Genomic DNA, 9,208 nt, shown 5'->3' with positions numbered 1-9,208 from the left:
CTTCTGTCAGGATTTATAGGTTTTTGTTCATGGATATTACTAGAGATTTTATTGTGTATTTTTTTAACAACAAAAAACCCACACCAGCAACATCCCCCAAAAGCAGCAGCATGGCCCAGTTTGGTTTGGAGTTGGCAATCTTGAACTGACTGTAATATTTCATAATGATTGAAGCTGACAGTGTGCCCTTTTTATGGTACTCAGATAAGGGGTACTACTTCTTAATTAAACACCAATTCAGGGGGAAAATAGGTGAATATCTGAGGGCAGGCTCAAACAAAAAAAAACCCGTGGATGTCACATGCAGATGTATCTGTTATTTTCGTTTTCCACCGTGGATTATAAAAGCTTACATGCATGCTAAGAGCTGATGAGTCAGGATCATGAGTTGGACCAACAAGGAGGATGCCTGCAGTAGGCAGAGGATGATGGGGAGGAGGTGAATGAAGCTTACTCCAGTACCAGGGAGCCTCCTAGTTGCAGTCTGTGCTCTTGCTGATGAATTTGACCGCTCTGATACCTGCAAGACTGCAGTTTTCTGCAGTATCCTTGTAACAGGGGAGGTTTGCACTGTATGGGTGGGCTGTAAGCTGGGTGAGAAGCTGGTGAGAGCAGCAGGTACAAAGGGCTGCTGTTAAAGGTTATGTTTTGAGTTGGTGGCTGGGTACCAGCAGCACTTGTGGGTTGATCAAGCCTTGCCCTGTTCAGCATCTCCATGCTAATATGATAGAAGTGTTTTGCATCTCCGTGGTTATAGAGAATATAGAGGTGGGATGTGTCCTGTTCTTTTCGTACCAGAAAGCCAATTGCTTTAATTATCTTCATCAACTTAGCTAATAGGGACAGAGAGGATATTTTCTAGTTTGGATTTTTGTTTGAAGTTGAAAAATTGACTGAGAGCTGGAAAAGAAGAGGGAATAAGCAGTGGTGACGTACAATCCTGTCAGCCCCTTCTGAAAGCTTTGGGGCAGTGAAAGCGAGCAGCAGCAGGAGTGACCCCACTGTAAGGCACAGAAGGAGGAGGTTCCCCCTCTGACATGAGAAGACTTGAGGACTTCTGGAGCACCTAATCAAATCATACGCTGAGCTGCAATTGATCTCGCTGGGAAACATTCCTCTGAGCGTTAGATACACTGAAGTAAATCTTGGGAATCTGGCCTCTTGTGACTGGAGACAAACATACCAGTTTTGCTTTACATGCGTTTATGCACTTTTCATTATAGTAGCTTGAAGTACCAATAAGTTGTTTAAACAGTGCCATTTGGCATTTACCTGCTTAAGCTGCCTTAAAGACCCAGAATCTGTCCCCTGGTGTTAATATTTCCCTACTTCAAGCCTCTGTGGTTTCTGTGGGGTGACACAGGCTGAGTTAAACTATGGTGTTTTTTTTAAATATTTTTATTTTTGGCCTGTGGTCACATTGTGGCAAGAGCATGGTTACCAGCTAATTGCAAGCAATGCCTCTTCTTGCTGCAGATTGAGTTGTTAGAGGAAGAAAACTGCTGGTGCTAGGCCAGGATTTATTAATGACTGGCAGCTGTGGGTCTTCATATGCCTGCCTCCTGCCAGAGCCAAGTACTTACGGAGTCATTAAGGTTGGGAAAGACCTCTAAGATGATCTAATCCAATCGTCCACCTACCACCAATATTGCCCACTAACTGTGTCCCTGTGTACCACATCTACGTGCTTCTTGACTGCGCTCAGTCATGGCGTTGCTGGTTAGGGTAAGGATGCATGTGTTTGGTGTTTGTTTCTAAGAGCCAAACAGTAAAACCTACTATTGGTGAGGGTGGGAATGAAGGGGCTGAGTTTTACTCCTTCAGGATTTGTTTCTTGGCTGTTGCCCATAAGAGCTCTTCCTGATGTAGGAATGAGGATGGAGGGAAGCATTACAGTAAGGAATGTAGCGGGATGTGTGTGCGAGTGCTTGAAGAGATCCTTTAAAGTGTGATTCAAAGTCTGACTTCTGTAATGAGAGGTTTTAATTTGGGCAGAGTCACTGAGGCAGAAAGGAGGAAGCCCAGCCGGTGTTATCTGTGAAATAAAGACTTCATTTTGTATGTTTGATTTGATCTGGGTTGGACTTCTGCTTTTTCTGTGTCCAGAAAAAGAAACTGCAACAGTGCTTTCATGTTAATACTTCTATTTTAGACAAAAAACAGTTTGCCTGCTTAGAAGTAAAGGTTTCAGTCCCCATGGGAATGCCTGTTATCTGGTTACAAGATAATACATGGCCGAGGCATGCTAAAGAGTGGTAATACACTAAATGTTCCAGCTGTAATTGAACCACACCAAGCATCACCTGCTCTTAAGTAATTAATGAATTTGAACTATCTATACACAAGGAGCAATGTGAAGAAATAGGGCTTGTTTGTCTCTGGAAGAAGGTCCTTGTAAGGTCTTGCAGCATGTATTTTGACCACGTGATGCCTAGCTGGAATGGCACCATGGACCTAGTGCTTGAAGAATCTGAAAAACAACCTGGAACCAGTGGAACCCAGCATTCCTCCTCTGCTGAGCATCCTACTCTCTGCAGCCTTTGGCCATATCCTGCCATCTTCAAATGCTGCATCTCAGGGTGGTTCCAAGCAGGAGCTGTGCTTGGGCTGAACCAGCCGCCAGGAGTGGCTGGATTGGTTTTGTGTATACCTGTAAGTCAGTGCTGGTAGAAACATTGCTCTCCCAGCTGGTTCTGTTGCTGTGCTGGGTGACCCTATGTCACAGTGGCTTTGAGAGCATCTCCGAGGTGACACAGCATAGGTCACTGAGCTTCATTTCTTGCAGTGCACAGGAACTTGAGGGGAGGTGTTTCTTCCTCCCCATTTCAAGGACGTATTGCCAAACTGCCTGGTGACATTTGGTGAAGTGAGAAACTCCAAGGTAATAGTATTTTGTAGGTCAGCAGTGGCTTCTGAACGGGAAACAGAGAGATGAAAGAACAAGGCTACGGATCAGATTTCAAGGGACCTAAATAGACTGCTGTCGGTGTTCTCAGATGTGATTTGATCTCAAAGCAAAACAGATCTTCGCTTCATCATTTTAAACCAATTTCATGCTTGGGCAGTTCTGCCTAGTTCTGTCATCTCAGCACTGCGGGTCGCGAATAGGACCCATGCAACTTGCAGAAGCTGAAGCATTACAGCTCACACCCTTTGCGTGCTCATCCCAGCGGGTGATGCAAAGCTGTAAAGGCCAAACATAGTTTCTTCTGATGTCCACAAAATTGAGACCTTAAATCGGGTTGTTTAAAAGATTGCAATGTCTTACATATAAGTGCTGTCTTGGAACAAAAATAGAGGCTGCCTGTCTGACTTCAGGGATTTAGCTGTGAGGCTGTGACCTCTAGAGGCTAAAAATAAGCAAACATCTTTCCATCATTCTCTGTTCCTGCAGAAATGTGCTCCTGTGGTGACATATTTCCATGGTATCTCGTGAGCTCATGGCGATTCCTCTAACTTAGGACATCTAGCTACAGTACATGCTGTAAAGTTTTCACTGTTGGTGAGAAGATAAGCAGTGGGCAGTTTGTTTGCAGGGGTTGTTTTTGTATCTGTTCTTAAGCCAATGCCTTGAGCAAGTAGCAGATGTATGGATTCAGTAATACTTGTGCTTAAGGTGCTACATTGATACTTTTTCTTTTTTTCTTTTTTTGTACATGTGTATTTATATGTACGCTGCACTAGTTTTAACTTTAAGTAACTTCTGTTATGGCACTGGAGATGTTCCTGGATGGAATATACAGCTGCATTATGTTTACATGTTGACTCATGTCCAGCTTGCCATCCACCAGTAGTGGAATTGGTCTCATGGTCTTTCAGCTCCAGACACTTCAGAATAACTCTGATAGACCATAACCCAAGTGGAGGAGGAGAAGTTATATACAAGGTTTAAAGCCATGCTCTTTGTTCCAGAAAATCATGGGTTTTGTTGCAAGTCTGGTAGTCCTGCCCATGGATGGCAGACCTCTGCCCTACAGCATTGCATTCCACAGTTGCAGCATGTGTTGCAAGGGAAAGGTTTTTTCCTTAGCATTTTAACAGCAAATATCTGATATTTTTGTGCATGTAGACCAGAGAAATAGAATCTGTGGATCTAGTTTCCCTGTTAATATCTGTTGCTTCCTCACAGTCAGATGGTGTTTTCTCTTGTTGATACGGCTGCACATCAACGCAAGCTGTTCTGGCAGAGCGCAGCCCTGTGGAGGCCTGGCTCTCAGCATCTCCCAGCAGTGTGTGCTCCGAAATTCATCTCTGAGGTTGTTCCCAGAGCCCTGATGTGGGAGGAAGAAAGCTTCTTGGGATCACAGCTGGCTTCTCTTCCGCAGGTGAGGCCTACCTGGGCGGCCAGGCCACGGGTGTCGGCATGGTGTCTGTCTCCTGGCATGGAGCACTCTGACTGCGCCCTGCCAACCCTACTGCTCACATCTGCATCCCTTTTTGCATCTGTGGATCTCACTCTTTATACTTACGCACACTTGGTGTTACTTGTGACATGAAATTAGGAGGGTTTTAGATGGCAACATGGATTTCTAGCCGTCCCCCTAAGGCAGGACTGACAGAAGCCAGCCAAGTGTCAGCTCCCACTCTGGAAACTCATTAGGATCACACAATCATTAAGTTTGGAAGACACTGTGAAGACCATCCAGTTCAACCATCAACCCATCCCCACTGTGATCGGTGGGACCCACCTGGCAGCTAGCTGTGCTCTGCCTTCTGATAACTGTCTAAATGTGGTGTAGATTTGGTGAGCCTTTCTTCTGTCCTCCTGATTCATGCTTTTACTGTCCTTTTTTGTTGTTGTTGTTAATGATCTTAGCCTTTTGTTCTCAGTCTGTTTGAAGACTAAGTTGTTTTGTGTGCCATAGTTTCATAATGTTCATAGTTTCACAGAGCACTGCAGGATGCCATTATTTTCTTCACTGCCTTTGCTGAGATACTGAGCAAAATTTTGGTCATTGGCCCTGCCACAGGTGGAGTGAAGGTTCCCTCCCTAGTAGGAGGGAGAGATGCCTTTCATAGTGAGTGACTGCTGCATGGCTTGCACAGATCACGCAGATTATCTTGGACAAAAATTGGAATTATGGACCAAGCAGATTGAGCAGAATTAGAAAACCCTAATGAACATCTAGATAGCTTTGTGATATGATGTTGCCATAGAAACGTAGTTCATAGCACTTCATAGTCAAAACTTTGCCAATGCTCTCATAATTTACCCCTTTGTAGAGCTGTTGTAAGCAATGGAGAGCCCTTGGCTGGAGTATTGTAGGGATTCTCCATTGAAGTTGGCAAGGATGAAACTGAGCTGGAGTGAGCATCGAGCATAGGAGAGCCTGTGCTGTGCCTGGAGAGTCCTGGTGAGGGCTGAGCCCCCCAAATCTGATTGCATTGCACCCATGGGGAGCTGCGCTTTTTGCTTTACTGACAGTGCTGAGATGCGTCATTGTTCCACTTGCTCTCTCCTGCCTCCTTTCAGGCTTTGAGTGAGCAGTTAATGAAGGACAGGGCACCGAGGTCGGTAAGGAAGGGGAATGCAAGCATTTTGTGAGGTGCTCTCCATGTGCAGCATTCTGACTTGCAAAATAAACTGTAAAGCAGCTCACTCAGGGCAGGCAGCGAGTGCAAACCTGACTCCAGGCTGAGAAAAATAAGGGGAGGGGGGAGGAAGGATTCCCTGTTGAGTGCTGAGGGCTGCGCTCTGGCTCAGGGCACTGCAGGAGCAGCGCTGCAGGGAGCCCAGCCCCCAGGGGTCCCTCTTCTAACAAAAAAACAAAACAGCCCCCCCACGTTCCCCTGTGCTATGGGGACTTAATTAAACAACAGCATGTGGTTCTTGTGCTGTTGGATGATAAGAGAGTGCCAGATGATAGGGTGTAGCAGAGCTTTTCTTCCGTGAGTACTGGCATTGTGCTGTGAAAATGAGAAGGCATTAAAAAAAAGTCCTCCCGATTAATAGTGGAAGTTGAGTGCTCTGGGTTCTTATGGATGAAATTAAACATTGTACGTCTGATGTAAAACGCTTGCTAGACAGGTAATTAAAAACATTAGAAAGTAATTAACTGGAAGTACCACGTACCCACCTGATGATGACTGTGTGAGCAAACTTGACTTGCAAATCACTCTGGGAGTGGTGGAGGGGGTTTGGGGTGTTGTCTTTTGGGTACCTGCTTTAGCCTGGAGCTGGAGCAGCCCTGAGCAGAGTCCTGGTGCCTGTCCTGCATCTGCTGGTTCCACCCTTGTCAACCTCACCTAGAAACATTCATTGGAGGAAATAAATAAATTATCCATGCTGAGAGCTTCCATGTTTTCGCTCCCTGGTGGGGGATATGCAGAGAATCATAGAATGGCCTGGGTTGAAAAAGACCATAAAGATCATCTAGTTTCAACCCCCCTGCTATGTGCAGGGTCTCCAACCACCAGACCAGGCTGCCCAGAGCCACATCCAGCCTGGCCTTGAATGCCTCCAGGGATGGGATGAGACACATTGGGAACTGAAAGCATCTCCTGGGGGAAGGATGTGCAGAACTCGGACTTGCTCTGCGCTCATACAGCAGTGCCAGCTCTGTGTGCTTCCCTGCACCCGGACCTTGCTGGGTGATGTCTGCCAGCACGACAGCGTGAAGCGCAGCAGAGCTGTGCTTTGTGTCTAATTAGCAGTGAGGCTTCTGGTTCTGGCTGCAGCCAGCCCTCGGTCCCTGCAGGTCCCTCTCTCTGCACAGCTGTGGCTCTAGGATTGCATCGAGAATTTTTTTCCTTTTCCCTGTGTTTCTGCCTTTCCAGCAGTAGCAGCACTAGGGGGAACATGGGTGCTCAGAGCCAGGAGGCCTGCTGATGCCTCACTCTGTGGCCTTACAGCCCTGTGGTTCCTTTTCTGCAGGTTGCTGCTGTGGTTCTCCATTGGGTTCAGTGGTCAACTCGCAGATGTGTTTTTGGGGAATGAAGAAAACAGAACAAATTAACATCTCTCTAGCCTACCTATCCTGTATCTGGACATCTTCTAGTTGGAAGCACAGCTTCCAGTCTCAGACATGGGGTTCTGCAGGCACTGGGGAGTGCAGGAAAGGCAATGTGCGCAGGCTGTGTCTATGGCACGCTGTGGTGGGGGTGGCTATGTGCTAAGCATCTTTGCTCATCTCCAATCCGTGCATGAATAGAACGTGATATAAAAAGGCTGGAGACCTCAAACCATCGAGCACATGGGGGAAGGTTAAGGGAGGAGAAAGGATAAGAAAGTTACATGTCTGCTTGCCTAGAGTGGTGTGTTTTCCTCGCCATGCGGAGGAATAGCAGGCACACTGCCAGTGTGAAATGAGTGCTTGAAAGAGTGAGCAAGACCCTTTGGTGCTTTTTTGTTGCCTTGCTGACAGGTAATAAACAGGGCTCTCCTCCTCATTATTACTAAATCAAAACTCTATTGATTCCTTGTGTGAAAATCCAACATGACATAAAATGTTTTATTTATGCTTTTCACCTGGCCTCGCCATAAAAATGCTGGTTTTGTTAACAAACCAAGTGAAACCGATGGCTGAGCCTCAGGCCCTGAGAGCAGCCCTGGAATCTCCCCATCGACGCGAGGCTCAGCTGTTCTGTGGTGCTCTGACAGAGCTGTGAGTGCGTTGCCTTCAGTGCTGCAGTGCCAGGACCAGCAGCAGGACAAGAGCTGTGCAGGCTATGGGCAGTAACAGAGGAAGTGACCTGCAGAAGGGGTTGCTGCTCAGGGTGCTGGGGATGGAGGCATCACGTGCAGCGTAGCACTTCGCTTGTCAGCACAGCATTAATTGTAGTTGTTTAATGCGGTGATTAGTGTTGTTTGTTCAGATGTCTAATGTAGCAATTAGCCTCGGCGGGGTGTTCAGTGGTAGGTTAAGAGTGCTTTCTTCCTGCCAAGGAGCATTCTGCATCTCCAGAACTAAAGGTGTCAGCGGTGCTGTCTGCAGCTCAGCTCTTTTGCCCTGCGTGGCTTTACCTGCAGTGCTCTGTGCTCTGAAGGCTGGACCTCAGCCTCTCAGCAGGAGGGGATTTTGACCCAGAGAAGCAACCCGTGGTTAAAGCCTACTGTGATATGCCAGATGTCCATAGCTGCTGCACAACCACCCTGATGCATTATCTGGGATCATGTCCCTTGATTAAGACCCTGGGAGAAGAGACAAAATACATCCCTGGCGCTGAGAGAGAAAGCTATTGATTTTAGTTCCACCGAGTGAGATCGGTTTCTGGGGTTTGATGGATGACAAGCTGAAGCGTAACACAATGCCTGAACTGTGGGGGACTGGTGCTCTGGGGGCTGATGCCATCCTATTCCCAAAGCTATTAGCACTGCCAGCTTGCTCGTGTCACTTAATGGTGCTGCCCTGCTTCGAGCCGTGAGGGAGAGGCATCACAGCCCAGGCTTCACAATAGATTGGTTAATTAGCAGAATGCTTAAATGCAAACAGCAGATTAAAAGGCTGAGGCCAAGAGGTGCTGTGGCTCTCGAGGGAGGGAATAACGTGTGAGATTTACGCACATGGGCTGCACAACGTCAGCAGCTTGCTCTGGGACTTGCTGCCCCTCCAGCAGTTTGGAAGGAGAGCCCATGGGCTTCGTGCCTTGTTCCTGTCCCACTCAGCTGCTGCAGTGTGTTATGAGCATACTCAGTGGTTCTGGGGAAAGAGGAACCAGAAAGTTGTTTCCAAGCTAAGTGAGCTGTTCTGGTGGGAACAATTTCTTCCAGTTCTTCATCATTTGGGAAAAAAAAAAAAAAAAAAGACAGCTCCTTTAGGCTGAGTTGCTTCTGAGGCTTTCTGATTGTTATCGGGAAAGCAAGCACACTTTTTCCTGTTTTTCTTCTTCCAGTTTTTACATTTAAAAAATAGCTGCTGGCTGTGTGAGCATGCCATGGGAAAGCAAAACATAAAGGTGCAAGAGATGCAGATGTGGGCCAGGCCTTGTGCAGCTACAAACCCGCCTCTGTAGCATGCGGAAACACCAGCAAGAAAGATCTGCTGCCTCCTTACCACCCCAAAAGCCACTCCTTGAGAAAGGCAAAGCAGTTCTGGGGTTTGTCAACCTAGGGAGGATGGCTGTGCTGAGAAATGCTTTCTGTTGACTGTTTGTAGAACACGACTATATGTTGGTTGCTTCTTCATGCCCGGAGGCTGGGAACTTCAAAGTGAATTATGCAAGCATTGCACGTCCAGACCAGGAGGATGGTTGCTGGAAGGAGCCTTCT

At 47.0% G+C, this 9,208-nt stretch overlaps 1 protein-coding gene and 1 long non-coding RNA gene across 2 annotated transcripts in view; both read left to right on the top strand.

Moving 5' to 3' along the window:
- HS6ST2 (heparan sulfate 6-O-sulfotransferase 2) overlaps nucleotides 1-9,208 on the top strand; it is a 102,872-nt gene that overhangs the window by 44,593 nt on the left and 49,071 nt on the right. The gene's annotated exons all lie outside the window — the stretch shown is intronic.
- LOC116216927 lies at nucleotides 52-6,287 on the top strand. Its single transcript, XR_004160610.1, has 2 exons — nucleotides 52-2,881; nucleotides 4,130-6,287. It is a non-coding gene; the product is annotated as an uncharacterized LOC116216927 (long non-coding RNA).

This window comes from Meleagris gallopavo, chromosome 9 (genome assembly GCF_000146605.3).
Source record: "Meleagris gallopavo isolate NT-WF06-2002-E0010 breed Aviagen turkey brand Nicholas breeding stock chromosome 9, Turkey_5.1, whole genome shotgun sequence".
NCBI lineage: Eukaryota > Metazoa > Chordata > Aves > Galliformes > Phasianidae > Meleagris > Meleagris gallopavo.
This window is presented reverse-complemented; position numbering and strand designations above follow the sequence as displayed.